Raw genomic sequence first — 16,357 nt, 5'->3', positions numbered from 1 at the left:
CAGTGATCAGTGAGTACTATGCTCGGCGCATCAAAACTATCTTTAGCCTTCATAATGTTATGTAAACCAGGTCCTGATACCTGATTTCTTGGGTCCTTACCCTAAGTGCCTTGCCTAAAGTTAGTAGTTGTGCATTTCAGAGTCGAGCCTCAGAAGCCCTGTTCCATACTCATTTCCGCTCCATCAGAAGAGCCACCCGCACTAGGCAACTGAGGAGAAAACTAACAGATGGACTCAAATATGGGGAATGTACTATAATGTGCTTATGCAAGGAACAATGCACTGTTTTAGGATATGGACTCGTGGCTGTTCATTAGACCTCAAGAGAGAAACCTGAACGTCCCTCTGTCGGCCGTCCTGACACATGAATGTTGGCTAGTCCCTGAAGACAGTCGATCCAGGAGTATTCATTGAGCTCTTCCTTTGCTGGCACTAGAAAGCTAATGCTCATGTACTTGAGAACTTACTTCTTTTCCCACATGACTCTTCTAATGTTCTGTAGTGACTGAAGTGCTCTATGGAATGTCTTTCAGCAATCCATCAATCTGTAGGTGGAAGGCTAGGTAAGTGTGCTCACTTCTCCTCATGCACTGACCTAGAGTGTGCTTTAGAAAGCTTAGGTGACGTGCTTTCGAATATGCTTACTTTTCTCCAAAGGAGGCACTTTCTTTGTAGTCATTATGATATTTTGTAGCTATTAAAATTTGCTATCTTGATGATTGACTGTACACTGAAAGGGATGAAATATTTATTAAGGTCATATCACTGTTATGTACCAGGGAGCACGGAGTGATTTTTATGCTCTTGCTTCTGGGCAGCCGTGTTTCTGCTGGTGCATCTATGTCTGTAGATGCTATTGATTTTAATTAAATCAGTCTGTGTTGTCTCTAGGAATTTACATGAGTTTCAAAATCAGTCCCTCACATATTAATTTGAAATAGTTTGAAAAGGATCTTAGTATAATGAACAACTTTTCAACCATTAATCCTGCTGTATTTTGAGTCCCAAATATTGTGATTTCTTGTTCATTTGTAGTGCTTCGATGTTATGATCCGCTTGGTTTTCTTTTAGTTTCATTTCCTTTATTCCCAAACTTTTGCACAAAAGTTACAGTCAATGTTTAGGTAAACCTCATTCAAATCCTGAAGACCATTTAAACTCCATATCAGATTCTCCCTGCACATGTGCATTTCCTGTACACTTCGTAAGATCATGAGGCTCTGTGCTTCTTTTTTTTTTTTTTTTTTTTTTTGGTTTTTCTAGACAGGGTTTCTCTGTAGCTTTGGAGCCTATCCTGGAGCTAGCTCTTGTAGACCAGGCTGGTCTCGAACTCACAGAGATCCGCCTGCCTCTGCCTCCCGAGTGCTGGGATTAAAGGCGTGCGCCACTGCCGCCCGGCAGCTCTGTGCTTCTTGACACCTCACACTCTCTTGATGAATTGATGGGGATCACTGAAGGCTGAGAGGCTTGGGCCCTGAGCACAGTACTGAGGAATGCCGTCAGAGCTTCATAACAGATTTCTGTTATGTTATGTGCCCATTTTAAAGAAGATTTGACAAATATATTTATGGTAAATATTGGGGTATTAACAGCCACACATCTTGTGGACTGATCCACACAGACCAAGGAAAGGAGCATTTAGTGAACAGTATGATTGCCACTGGTCTGTGCAGGCCAGAGACTGATTTATGTTTACATGTTCTCCTCAGGAACTGATTTCAGGGCGCTCTATTATCCTTCTGCCCAAGTGGGCCACCTCTGTGTGTGAATGTGTACTCTAGGTGTGAAGTAAGAAGTGGACCATCTCTGTGTGTGCATGTGTACTCTAGGTGTGAAGTAAGAAGTGGACCACCACTGTGTGTGCATGTGTACTCTAGGTGTGAATTAGGAAGTAAAACTGAGAAGGTAATAGTTCTGATATGGAAAATTTTGCAGCGAAGTTGCCCTTTTATTTCTGTGATGAAGAAATAAAGCAAGAGTGTTATTTAAACATGAACTCCTATTAAATACACAGCTGAGTGAGCCTTTATTTAAAATGGCTTTATTTCCTCAAACAAGAGACTTACAGAGATTATGTGCAGAGACGTGTTCTTGGGACCTTGATTCTTGAAGATGTTCAGTGAACAACTCTCTCTCATTTCTCTCAAATGTCAGGTTGTGTGGGACACCCTGCATCACTCCTGGACACAGAGGTTCTCTATCTTCTAAGGTTTAAGGTTTGAAAACTTACACCTAGCCACAACATCTTGGTGCTTTCAGCTTTGATTATAGTTTTTTTTGAAGCTTAATTATGAATCACTGTTGAATATTTTCCATTCACCAACTTATCAGTATTTTCTTTTTCACAACAAAACTGGCTTCCTTTGTTCATGGAAAGTCCCCAGCTTGTTTAGAACACAGGCTCTGTCTTATCGCAATTCTGTTGGAGAGAAGATGCAGCTACATAAAACAGAGAAATCTGAGCAGGGTTTACTCCTAATAGCAGGCCTCTATTTGCGGGAAGCCTAAATGCACAAATAACTTGTTAAACTTATCCTGGCTCTGGTTAAAGGGATCTTTATTTGTAAAACTTAGTTGGTTCCTCCCTAAAGCCCTCCCCCCACAGCCAAATTAATAATTTCAGAGGGTCTTAAAAGCTTTCAGAAAACACTCCTAATCCCCATCCCAGCTTCTGCAAACTTAAAGAACAACATAGGAGAGCTGCAGCTTGATTTCTTTAGTTGTACAATAAGCACAAATTGGAGGGTTCTAAATATTTAGTGTCCTGTCAGCTCCCAGTGATCTTCGTTTTAGTTAAACTTGACAACTTGCCTCTTGTTTCCGGGACCCTGCTCCCACAGCCTCCTCCAGCCTCCTCTCTGGAGAATCCATTTATCCTTCTGCCTGTGTTGCGGCAGCCGGCTCTTACTGACGTTCCTGTGGGCTCTCCAGCTGCATGTGACAGGGGTTCCACGATTTTCACTGCAGCCACTGCCATGCCATCTGGTTGGGCTCTGTATTCCTCTGCCTTGTATTTCGGGTTAGCTCCATTCCTGTTGCTATGATAAAACAGCTCCCCAAAAGCAACATAAGGGAGAAGGTTTATTTTGGCTCCCAGCTCCATTCCATTTGCTATGACACTGTGAAGGCTGGCTTTCTCACTGTCTAGTCTTTCGGTGTCTGTACTGTCTCTTGGAAGGCATGAGAACAGTTAGCGTAGATTAGCAATCTGAACTGTGTCAAGAACCTGTAGACAGTGTGCTGGCCTTCTTGTCTGGCCCCATAGAGCTACCTTGGAGATGCTCATGCACGCAGTGTCTTGCACTATCAACAGTCATTCTCATTGGGTTTTCAAAGGCACCCCTGACCCAAAAAGAAATCTCCATGACAGACTGAGTAAGTATAGGTACATTGTTTGATAGATTCATAGTGTTTCAGATTCATGATTTACTTATGTGCCTGGTTGGATGTGGTGGAGACACCTATGAGTGGAGAGCAAAGCCTAGGTTATCCTTCCGACAGCTGTAGTGCTCCTGGGTAAGTTATGGCCAAGGCTGACATTGCTAGATTGGGCCAGAAACGTCCGTTGCTAGTGAAGACTACACAGGCGCCTAGCAGCCTTAGGATTTGCCATTTCCCAGCATTCCAGACAACATGGGGCTTTTATATGCGTAGGATTTCTGTGCTTTCGCCTGGGGGTACACTTTTTCCTCTGCTCAGCTCTCGGATAGCTACAGGATACGGGCACCATTTTTCTTTCCAGCAGAACTGCTCTTCGTTGCTGTAGTAGGAACACCAGAAGATGGTCTGAAACGGACAGAAATTAATGTCATTGCCTCCTTAATCGGTGGATACTTATCACAAGGCTGTTGTGGCATCATGGTTGGAGTACTGGCAAAGGTGTTAGGCCTTGATAAGCTTTTAAAGAAACAAACTTTTTTTAAAAAAGTTAGACAGTAATGTGACTCGTAGTTTGTTTTAAAAGAGAGAGGTGGCAGAGGGAGAGAGGGAGAGATCATTTCCTCAATAGAAAAGGCCAGAAAGCTTTTAGAATACAAGGCCCATGTTATTATTATACCTTTGCCTTTGGTCTTCAGAGAGGGTATGGGCACACTTGTTTATGTGGGCATGCACATGCAGTTTGTACTCATATTTTATAGAAGACCCTAGATTCTATACCATGTTGGTATAACTGTGGAATATTTATTTACTCTTTCAGCTTCTTTTATTCACAGTCTTTCATCAAATTCTATCTATTGTGTTCTTGGAAACTACTGAATAAAAGGAACTGTGCAGAAAATTTAACATGCTAAAATTATTCCAGACTAAAAAGTATCCTGATAGGATGGTGTTGTGTACCCATCTCCTTGAGTTAAGAAGCCAAGCAAATGGAAATGTGATCTATTTAAGAAAGCAATTCCTCAGGCAAAAAGCACATTTCCTATACCTTTTAGTTGGACATTATTCCTTCCATTTGTATTTCAAGAATAAGCAGAAAACATTTTTAAAGTATCCAAGACGCTTAGTGACTTCTCAGGCTTAACCAAGAAGCACAAAGAGATATAAATGTTATTAGCAATACAAGCTGATTGTGTCATTAAAGTCCTAACTCTGCTAGAACACTAGATGGAGGACTGGTGAGAAATTCCTTGTTTAGGACAGGCATGTGGTCTGTCTTCGGCTGGTCAATTTGAGAAGGATCACCAGACTTTGCCTCCTATGGCTGCCCTGCCTGTGATGCTGTACTTGTGGTGTGCATCTGGCAAGTGTATGATTTTCTTGGGGGGAACTAGAAGGGAGTACCAGAATAGACTAGTATTCTTAATTCTGGTCTGTGGATTGTAAGAAAGACAGAGGTACATTTGGCCTATGGAAAGGCAGCAGATTCCTCTGAGCCCCATAGGCATTCTTGGGGGCCAATACAGAGGATAATTTAAGGGTGTCTACCTTACAAGCTTTGTAACTGAGCAGAGAAAGGAATCTCTGTGATGTTTCCAAACTTGGTATAGATGCCAGGGAAGAATACATAGAGCTCTGAGGACTTCAACCTCTAGGGGAAGAAAGCCATGATTTATGGGTCTCTCTAGAAATTATGGTTGGGTTCTTTCCACTCTCAACCTAGTCTTCCTTAGTCACGTGACCAGAATTCAATTATCTGTGCCATAAATAATCTTGTGAATGGAAGCAGTGTGTTTGGCCGTGGATTTCTGCTTCCTAAAGAGAAAGGAACCTTTAGACATGATGAGAAGTAACACTGCATGGCCCTCAATTCTAAATGCAAGTGGCTGTGAGAGAGAGTATGACCCTTCCCCATGGAAAGGTAGCTTTCAGTGAGCTGGGTACACATTGATAACAGATGGCCAAAAGATTGGTTATAGTTTCTGAAATACGTATTTTGAGCATGCTGTATTTAGAAGTTTGTTTATGATTGGTTTCAGAATGAAGCCAGTAACATCCTTGAAATATTTAACAAGAAGCTGGGTTGAGCATGTGCAGTCTTCTGAGCACTGTTGGAGATAAGGGCACCTGTCCTGGGTAACTCCTGTAATATCAGTAGCCTCTTTGTTTTTCTGCCTTACGCCATACTCCATGACTAGGAAAGGCCAGCCTTTTATAGTCAAAGGCTGTGTGCCTTTGAAATCAGCCATTTTCCTACCTATCCTTAGCCAGTAACAATTCATGTCCAGAAGATAGCAGAGAGCACTGATTTAAGTCGTCTCACAACCAGTGCCCATTCCTGCGAGAGAGCAGCTCAGTGAATTGTTTCAGGGGCCAGAGCATTTTTCTTGGTTATTATAACTTGACTATCCATCTACACAGGGTTCATTCAATTGAGAAAGTTTTATTGAATCCAAAAAATAATAATCCTTTATATTTGTACAGTATTTGCAGTTTTCAAAGGGACTCTTCACATCCATTTTCTCATTTGATTTTTTTCTGACATCTCCATGTGGTAGAGAGAGTAGGTATTGTTACCTCCAAATGACAGATGAGGGACCTGTAGCCCAAGTGCCTGTAAATCCTGCTCAAGGTTTCACCACTACTAAATGACTGAGGCTGGAGCCCTGGAGTTTTGACGCTTGCCCAGAGCTTTTGTTGCTCATTTAGGAAAGGAACTGTTGGCTCTGGCGAAGGAATGTGAAGGTCAGCTGGGAGGGACAGCTGTTAGAGAGGTGTGTTGTCTTCCTGTACTGTAACCCACGATGTGTGTGTGTGTGTGTGTGTGTGTGAAAGAGAGGGGGGGCAGCAAGGTGCTAGATTTCTCTCTTTCTCTGATTGCAGCAGTCTCTCAGGTCTTGTGACAGAGACTATACATCAGCAAGTTGTGTGGGATTCTTTGGACAGTGCACGTTCACAAAGGAAAGGCAATCAGAGCCTATGTATTCTCCCTGGAGTAGGGGGCCTTCGTCTTCCCTTCATAGATACCTTAAATCTACCCGCCAGAAAAGAACAAGGATTAATTTTGTTCATTTTCAGGCACTCCCTCACCCCACACTTTTCCTTACTCCCTCCATTCCCTTCTTCTTACCTCTCTTACCTATAGAGATCTTCCAGAAAGGGTATCAGAGTCACATCCAGGTAACCCAGCCTTGTCACTTTCTAACTCTGCAGTTTTGAGCAGGTGACTTTTTTTTCAGCCTCAATTTCGTTCCTCTGGAGCTGGTAGTACCTAAGGGAATTGGTGAAGAAGGCATAGGAAGCCCATGGCATAGCAACCAGTACTCAGGACATTTTCAGGAAATGAATTCTGTATTAGAGGAGAGTAAACAGAGACATCAATCAGACCAGAGCTGATGAGAGCGTTGGACAGTTCTTGGATTTGGTCTCTGCTAGAAACACTGTTATTATATTATTGTTCTGCTTCCATGCGCTCTTTTCTCTTCTACCCTCACATGCTAGAGTGAAAGGAAGAGTTGACTTAGGAGGTGAGGACATTTTGCAGATGGAGAGGTAATGACTGAATGTAGTTACAGAAGCCCTGGCCTGGTCTGTTCCATGCCTTCCTTGGTTGGGAAACACATGCACTCTCAGCAGGCCAGGGTAGTTTGCAAAGCTGTTGTCCAGGCCTTTGCTTCACCGTGCTACCTGCCCTGAAAGCAGTGTTCACGCTGATGCTTCACAGAGCAGATGGTTTCTTTTGCGTTCCACGTGGTTGGGAAATGAAATGGACTTTTGATGAAAGAGGTTGGGGAATTCCACATTTAATTAGGAATTGGCGAGAGGGACAGAGATAGGGTGTACCATCCATAGCCTTTAGAAGAATTGATATCCTCTTTCATCTGGTATTGGAGTAAGGAGGCAAGAAAGGAAGACCTGAATAAGTGAACCTGTTCCTCAGTGCCCGCCCCCACCCCCCAAACCAGTGACTAGCCAGGAATCTGATGTTCATTTTGGAAACCCGAGAAAAATGAAAGCAGCCTTCTTGTTGCCCGAGATTCCGTGCAGTGATATCAAAGAACAGAGAGGGACTAGCTGAGGATGGGGCTTGGTGGTGGAATACTTGCTAGGTGCTACCAAATTTGCTTTCCAACACTGGAGAAAACAAAACAATAAAGTCCCAAATTAGGAAGAGGCCCAAACCAAACAGAAAACAAAACAAAACAAACAATAAACAAAAGTCAGAAAACCCATCAACAACAGAATTCCACCTGCCAATCAACAGATTAAATAGGGGACCAGAAATATGCAGGGGAATTTGGTTTCTAAAGTAGGATGGGGAGCAAAGATCTTGGCTTTTTGGGGGCTATATGTCCTGAAACTGAAGTCCTGTTTTAAGTTGTGACAGCTGAGATTCATGGGCAAACTTTTGGTGGGACCAGTCAGACATGATGTGGTCGTTGAGAGGATCCCAAAATGTAGTGAGGAAGGCCTTCTGCACTGCATGAGGTTAGTGGTGTGTGGCTCCTTCCCAACTTCAGTTAAATAGTTTCAAAAAGATAGACTATAAATTTTATCACATTAAAGGACCAATCACCAAACATCCATAACTGCCTTTTAAACTAAGATTTCTTTGTTCTGATGTTTATTATGATTTCAAGATTTTGAGAAACGAATTAGTGTAGATGGGAAAAAATCTTGTTAGATGATGTGTCTACCATTAATGTCAACTCTTATGGGATAATTACCAGATAATACTTGGTCATGGCTTTTCTAAGCCTTTGGGAAATTTTATTTCTCCCTCTGTTCCTGAACAACAAACAAAGCAAAGCAACAAAACCCCCCAAACAAACAAAAACCCAAACCATTAAGCCTGTAATATAGGAAGTTGTACTGTAGTAAGCCGGTGTTTGTGCATTTTCTTGTCATAGATTCTAGTCTACTGAGGTATGTCGAAGATAATCACATTTTTGTTGACCATATTCTGCACTCGCTTCGGCTGCCTCCTCCAAGAGAGCGACATCATCAGCCGTTCTCTCACTTAGTCATCCGGCACGTTTGGACACCTACGCTATGCTTCACTTTGGATTAGTCATAATTTTGCTATTGAGAATCTCACAGCCCAGTGGAAAGACAGAGAAATGACAGTCGCCAGCTGGCTTCTGGCAGAATTAAAAGCACATTGTTTAGATCTAACTTTTTAATTTTTTTCTTTTGATTTATTTGTGTGTGTGTATGAGGTATATGTGGGTGTGGTTTGTGTGTGTGCACATAGACACATGGATATGCCTCACTCTGTGTGTATAGCGCCCCCCACCGTGTATGTGTGTGTGTGTGTGTGTGTGTGTGTGTGTGTAAGGCATAGCTAAACATCAGGTGCTTGCCTTAGTTGTTTTCTCCCTTCATTTTTGAGGAGTCTCTCACTTAGCACAGAACTCCCTAGTTATCTAGACTGGCTGGCCATTGAGCTCCAGGAATCCTTCTGTCTCCATGATCTCAGTGCTGAGGTTACAGACGTGACCTGCCGAAGTATTCCACGCTCTAGACACCCAGAAACAGGTCCCTATGCTCGCACAGCCAGTGTCTTACTGAGAGAGCCATCTCTCCAGCTCCTATAGCAAGCTTCCGAAGGTGAACTTGCCTTAGCTCTCAGTACACAAGGGAGAATCTGGTGGCAGAGGGTTGGCTGGGAGGAGGTGGATAGGGAGGACTGTCCTATGTAGCAAAGAGAAAGGCAGTCATACCCCATGCCAGGTAGGCTGAACGAGGGGCTGGGGCTAGGGTGGGGGGCAGAGTTCACCAGGAAAACCTCAGCCAGTGCTGTGTCAGCACAGCTGAAATGTGTGTTTTTTCTTCATTATAAATTTTGCCATTCTGTTTTTTATAGATGTTATTTTAAAGTGAATATTGAACTTCGTAGGATGAGGGGAGGCAATATCAATTAGTGAATGGAAAAGGGCTTTCTAAAGCACACTGTAAGTCCATGTCCTAGCAGGCTCTTCCTTTTACCTCAGTATACTGCACACACCCCAGAGATGCCAGTTTTATTGTTTCTGGTTTTATACTCATTCTTTATTTATCAAAAACAAACTTTATCCACCCTCTGTAAAGAACTCTAACAATTCTTGGGACTATCCAGACTAAGTAGTTCTGCGAACTCAGATAACATCATAATATAAAGGTTGTGTGCCTGCTGATGTTCTGATGGGATCTCAAAACAGTTATAAATGGTGGGCAGATATTCCAGTGTGTTCTTTATCATAAATGCTCACACAGTAGCTTCATAGTGCTTATGATGAGGGGGAGAAAGAGAGACAGAGAGGAAATGTGTTGGGGTATCATGTATTACATGCAGCTTCTCCTTTCCAGCCGTCCAGACTCCCCTGGGCCACTGTGAATGAGGAGGCCTTGATAAACCACCCCTACACTGGCCCCGTACGGCCTTGACATTTGCAAACTTTAATTTTTTTTGTCTTTTGTCCCATGCAGCAGCCACTTTTGCAAATCAACCTTGGGAGGTTAGCGTTCTTAATGAAGATCTATAGGAGACTTTCTCCTCAGACAGTAAATCAGCTCTTTCCAGGCACCATTCATCTCTTCCTCCAGTGTGAACTGGTGTATGGTACCTCACCAAAGCTCATCTGTCTTCTGTGGGTCTATGGTTATTCCCTCTGCCCTTCTCCTAGATCATCAGAGAGCGGGCAGGGGTGTGGTAGAGAACGGCTTTTAGCTTTGAAGGTTACCAAGGTCGGCTGAGATGCTGAGTATTGCCCATAGCTTTAGAGGTGACGCTCTCCACAGCCAGGGAGAGCGAATGCATTAAAGCATTTGAATTCGGCTTGGTTACCCAAACGCTGAGAGAGAATGAATGATGAAAAACAAGAATGCTGAGAATTTTGAAGTGTTAGAAATATTTTCATCAGTATCTGCATAAACCATAGTAGCTTTCTTTTGGCTTCATATTTAAGTCCACATTCTGTATTGGTTCCTTTATTAAATATGTGGGTCCTATGCTAGGTGCTTTTACAAATGCCCTATTGTTTTCCATGGGCCTACCATAGTACAGGAGACATCATTCCCTGTATTCACAGGATGGGCTGGCTATCACTGAGGTTTAAATAACTTGCTGAAGGATAATTGTCACAGGCTGGACTCAAGGTACAGGTTCAGGTGTCTCCAGCAATTTCCTTGGTAGCATGGAGAGGCTGAAGCTTTATTGGAATTGTCCACTTGTTTGGAAGTTGAGTATGAGCCATGCACATGGAGCACTGGTGAGAGGTTACAGTTGGCAACGGGCCCCAAACTAGGTGTGCACTGTGTATCGAAATAGTCCTTGTTTATATAATTTATATTTCTTCTCTAGTAGACTCCATGGCAAAGGCTTGGGCACACATGGTTTATTTGGGAAATGACCCCAGGAAGTACAACATTGGCGGGGGGAGAGGGGGAGGCAGAAAGCCTTTATAAGCAGATAATTGCTGGTAGCCACTGTGTTTATTCCCTTTCAATGCTGATGAATTCTAAATATACCAGTGATTGTTGAGCTGAGTAGACCTTTGCTCCTAAACATGTCACCCCTCTTCTCCCATATGGAAGACCCAAAGGGTAAAAATTGGTTATTTATGCTTGAGTGTTGTGGAATATTCCTTTACACTGTGTGAAGGTGGGTCACTGTGACTGGTTTAATAAAGAGCTAAACGGCCAATAGCTAGGCAGGAGGTACAGCAGGGACTTCTGGACAGAGAGAGCTCTGGGAAGAAGAAAGGTAGAGTCAACAGCTGGACTCAGAGGGCACAGACATGCAAGAGGAGAGGTAAAAAGCCACAAACCATGTGGTAGCATATAATAAATAGAAATGGGTTCATTTAAGTTGTAAGAGCTAGTAGGACAAGCCTAAGATATAGGCTGAGCTTTCATAATTAATAATTTGTCTCCATGTCATTTTTTTGTGAGCTGGTGGCCCAAAGAATAAGCTTGCTCCACTTGAGATGGAAACACATGTGGGTTCAGCTGCAGCGACCTCCCGATTACCAGGAGCAGAGCCTGCAGAGAGGGCACCAGCACTTGCTACCATGTTTACTTTTGAAGCCAGTACCCGTTTTGATTGGGACCCAAACTTGAGAGTGACAGCTAGCCATATTAGCCATATTAAATTAGTAAGGCCCAGTGGACACATGGAAGGTGAGGTTAGCTGGGATGGAAAGATGGGGTTTAAGATCCACAAAATGGACCTTCTTACCACTTGTGCACATTTATCTGTGTTGGGTAAAGCACTTAACTTTTGCAAGTCTCAGTTTTCTTATCTACAAAGTGGGCATAGCAACCTGATAAAATCCAAATGCTTCATCCTTCAGAGAAGCTATATTAATGTTACTTGCAGCCAATGCTTTCTACATGTGTAGAATGGAGAACTATTGGGAAACAGAAGGGAAGATCTTCATCTTAAAAGAAGTGCCGGAAGAGTGTTGTCTTAATATCAGAGGATGCCTGTATACTTTAAGGGTCAAGGGAAAGAGAGGACACATCTAGTCAAGGATCCTCTTCACTTGACTTTTGGCCTGTAGGAGTTGGTGCCTCTGTCAAGCACCAGGAAAGGAATGTTTCTCCAATAGTTCTCAAAAAGTACGTAAAAGATTTTTTTTCCCTACCGGACATTGCTTTGGATTTATAGCCCACAGAACAATCACTGTCCCCATTTCTGTCATTTCCAGTTAATTTTCTATGCAAAGGCCAACTCTGCCACTGGTTGCAGATACCAAGTGAATCTCGATTCTACATGAGACATTTACTTGGTCCCCCTAGCAGGAGGACCTGTTGCTGTTCTACTCTTTTACTTGGGTATCCCAAGAGTTATGCTTCAGTGGGCAGGACTGAACTCCACCTTCCACTCCTCTATCCAGGGCCCCAGCCAGGCCTGCTGCCGTCCCTTCACCCCACACAGTTAGCCTCTGACTTGAACTCTATCCCTCAAGAGGGAGCATTAGAAAACCCACACCTCTGACTCATGCTCTTTATTTTGTGGCCTAAGGAGGTAAAGACACCATGAGGAGCTTTTAGGGACCATCATGCCGGAGCCTCTTTATTGCCTAGCAAAAGCCTTAAATGATAATATGAAACCTCGGTATTGATTGGCTGATTCTTGATTCTTCCTCTTTGGGTTTTGAAGTGGACATGATGGTTCAGAGTATTTATATTACTCATTGGCCATATTAAATTAAACATAGTAAAGTCCTAAGGCCATTTAAGATGAGTTTGTACCCCGGGCAATGGGAGTTTATCACAAAAAGACCAGCTCTTAGCTGTGGCTTACCTAGAGAAAGCAATTGATGATGAGAATGGCACAGCAGGAGTCTGAGGGTTCTCAGAAGGGGCCTGGTGTGCTCTCTTTTTAAAAGTCCTTGCCTACTTCCTCTGAGTATCCTGGTGTATGATGCGGTGAAGCCTAGTAACAGAACCGTTAACTTCTCTAGAGGCTGACTCTAAGGCAGGGTAGTTGTCTCGTAGGAGCAGCTGCTGAGTGGTCAGGACCAGGGCTTGAGTTCTGGGAATGTAAATCCCATGCTGTTTGTGTAAGAGGATGTCTGATCATGTAAGAAGCTGAGTCAGCAGCAGAACAGACAGCTTCACTGTAATAGTACAGGATTTATAATCTTGGTTAATTTCTCTCATTTCTCTTAAACATACGAGAAGGTAAGAGCATTGACTAGAGTGTCATGAACAACTTTAGATGTTACTGAGTCAAGGTTTTGGAAGATGATGAAGCTGGGTATGGTGGTGCATACCCTCAGAGGTAGAAACAAGATGCTGATGTGTTCACATAGCAAAACATTGTCTCAAAAAACACCGAAAATGGGCCCGTGACTGTGGTAAAGTACTTGCAAACATGTGAAAAAATAAAATAAAACAAAAACAACGTAACAACAACAGCAACAACAAAATGCTCAAAAGATTTGACCCCTGGTTAAAATGGGGCTGGTAGAGGCAGTGAAATAGTTAATGCTACTGCCTCCCTTACAGGTTTCCCCAGATATGCTTACTGGCTGTACAATGGATAATTGTCAGCTCTTGTTGTGCAGATGCTGTTGCAGATGGAGTCCTGTACCTGCATGCATAGCAAATGAATCCGACTGGCAATCCCCTTTATAAAGCATAAATATGTAATTTGTTCAGCTGTTGTAATTAAATATGTATGTGTGAAACAGCCACCATTCAGGTCATTAATGATGCGCCATGCCAAATTAGAGCTTACAGACAGTAATGTACATTGTGGTACAATGAGGGAATTGCGAATAACATGGCTAAGCCTCTGCTAGTAAAGGGATGCATTCAGAGGCTTTCAAAGGAATATTTACATCTGTAACGTAATTTTTATTTAGAAGATACATTTTGTTCGGTGTGAACGTCTCTTAAGATAGGATTGCTTCCACCACCAGTTTACTTTTATTGTTTCAGCATTTTATCATACAAATGCCACCCACTTTATTAGCCACACCGTGATGAGTCTTAAGTATCTGCTTACATCTGAGACAGCAGTCATCCCTGCTTCTCCTTACCATTGTGGTCGAGTGGATCCTTTCATAGCACCTTCGAACATCCTGGTTATTACACTGAATTAAAAAGAACCTCAGAATATGTCAGTTGTAATCCCCACTGATAGATAAACAAGTTCCCCTGGTAGTAAACAGCATTTTTATTTCCATAGAAATAGGGCTGAGAAAAATTCAGTTATCAAAATACAAACAAATAAGAGTGGTAAATTTGCCCCTAGTGTTTTAATTCCCAGTGAATTACTTGTGAATCCAAGGAATTTCCTAAGAAAAGTGTCAGCCACGGGTCAGAATGATTGTTTTTCAAATTTTTCAGATGTGAGAGTTTATAAAATGGGGATTTATTTATGACTCTCCCCCTTCACGCTTTGGTTTTAGGGTTCGTTCTTTGAAAGTGTTTGATCTGAAATTTAAATACATTAAAACTATTTTACTTTTAGTCCTTTCTGCATTTGTATTTTGGTTGCTACAGACAATCTATTTTTAACATGCATGTTGTTTTGACGGTTCATGCTGAGACTACAAGAGCTGACCATCCCGACCTTTCCGTCCAGTAGGGCAGTGGGAGGAAACCTCTCAGAGCTAATTCTGTCTTGTTCACAGCTGGGAACAGAACATTCCTCTGTGATCCCCTTGCACATGATTCTCAGGGATCACTTGAAAGCTGGGCTCAGTACTCAGTCCTGGCCTTCTAAGGTTCAGTACAGATCAGATTTAAATGGCACATTTGGTTAAGAATCACAGGAAGGTAATATAGTTGTTAAAAGTTTCGTAAGCATTTAAAAATGGAAATACTTGACAAATTATTTTAGTTTTGCAATAAAATCAAATTTAGAAATTTCTTTAAGCCTAGGATGATTAATCAAGATTTGGGAATTTTCAAAGCTAAAGCTCTAAATTGTATAGGATATAAAAAAAATCTTCATTTTCAACAAACCTAGCAAATGTTTCAGTTCAGCAAATGCATATTTTATTTGAAACAGATGATAACCTCACAGCAAAGCTCAGCAGCATAGTGCACGCCTCTAGAGGCAGGCAGATCTCTTTGAGTTCAAGGCCAGCCTAGTCTGGAGCAAATTCCAGGACAAGTCAGGGCTGTTACACACGGAAACCCTGTCTTGAAAAACAACAACAAGAGGAGGGGGAGGAGGTAGAGAGAGAATAGCTTGCTTTACCTAAATTTCTGTGACATCAAAATAAAGACTCAAAAGCCCTTTATATCTTTATCTCGCTTAATTTTTCTGCCCCACTTTTCTGTATAACTTTTCAGTTTAGCTAAATGTGTTTCCTGTGTCATACTAAGGAAAAGTATCATCCACATCACTGGAAATCGAGCTGGAAATATTGAGATATTGATGAAAAGTTCATGATGTACCTTAATTGTATTGAGCGCCCCCATATGAAAACTCATGGAAAGCTTAGCCCTGTCAACTACATGCTTAATATTAACCATGCATTCGTTACTTTCCTGAAGATTTTCTTGTTCATCCTTTTTTTTCATTCAGTTTCTTTATCCCAGTTACAGATCTTAATCTTTTGATGACCAGCTTTTATTATTTCCTTCTGTTTTAGAGCTAATCTGGTTTGGAGCAGGGCAGTTTGAAGGATGCATGACTTAACTTGAAATATTTTAGCCAGTTGTAGAAACACTTACCTGAAATGCATACCTGCAAAACTGAGGCAGGAGAATCCTAAGTTTGAAACTAGTCTTGATTCCATAGTGATTTCAAAGCCAGTGTGGAGCAGTCTGCCAATTTATATACTCTTCTCAGCAAGCCCACAGCCCGGTGTGTGTAGTTCAGTGGTAGACCAGCTGGTTAATCTGTTTCAAGATCCGGCTTTAAAAATAAACAAATTCATTTTGGATACCTCTTAGAGGTTTTTTTTTTGTTTTTTGTTTTTTTTTTTTCTTGAGTGATTTTGAAAAATGTTTAAATTCAACAAATGCTGACTAAAAAGCTTTATTATAGAACACTTAGTAATGGGAATTGGGAAACCTGCTAATGGCCCTACCCTCAACCAGAAAAGGTAAAAGTGTACAAAAAGGTACAGACCCTATTCGGGTACTTGGAAAGAGCACCCACTTGTTTTTCTGGAGCGTTAAGAGTTAAGTACATGGCTAAGGATCATTTGGGCCGATTGTTCTGGAGGAACACGTGGGAAACCACCAGGAAGTCCTCTGGTCTCATGTTAACGAGCAAGGCTGCCTGTTAAAGAACACAGCCATTACTAAAAGGGTGCGAACACCCCCAGTGGTCAGTGGCTAGTGGCCTGGTGCTTTATGATATTGCCGTAAGTGGGCCTGGCCAATCAGATGCGATCATTTACTGGCTGTTGTTCCTTTGGCCACCACCACAGTAAACACTTTCCCTTGGACGTTGGTTTTCTGTTGTGTCTGGCAGCCACATAGGGCTTGAACTTCAGCCAGAGGCAAATATTTATACATCAGAGTG

At 42.2% G+C, this 16,357-nt stretch overlaps 1 long non-coding RNA gene across 3 annotated transcripts; it reads right to left on the bottom strand.

The window, feature by feature from the left end:
• Positions 1-2,535: 2,535 nt before the first annotated feature.
• Positions 2,536-16,143, bottom strand: LOC119817755. 3 transcript variants are annotated; one of them, XR_005285937.1, is made up of 4 exons: positions 15,959-16,143; positions 15,559-15,742; positions 6,509-6,727; positions 2,536-3,786 (listed from the first exon to the last, which is right to left on the bottom strand). It is a non-coding gene; the product is annotated as an uncharacterized LOC119817755 (long non-coding RNA). The 3 variants fall into 3 exon arrangements; XR_005285936.1 differs by having other exon boundaries at positions 6,509-6,649; XR_005285938.1 differs by having other exon boundaries at positions 6,518-6,649.
• Positions 16,144-16,357: the final 214 nt, after the last annotated feature.

Source organism: Arvicola amphibius, chromosome 6 (genome assembly GCF_903992535.2).
Source record: "Arvicola amphibius chromosome 6, mArvAmp1.2, whole genome shotgun sequence".
Lineage (NCBI taxonomy): Eukaryota > Metazoa > Chordata > Mammalia > Rodentia > Cricetidae > Arvicola > Arvicola amphibius.
The sequence above is the reverse complement of the archived record's forward strand: the minus strand, read 5'-3'. Positions and strand labels throughout refer to the sequence as shown.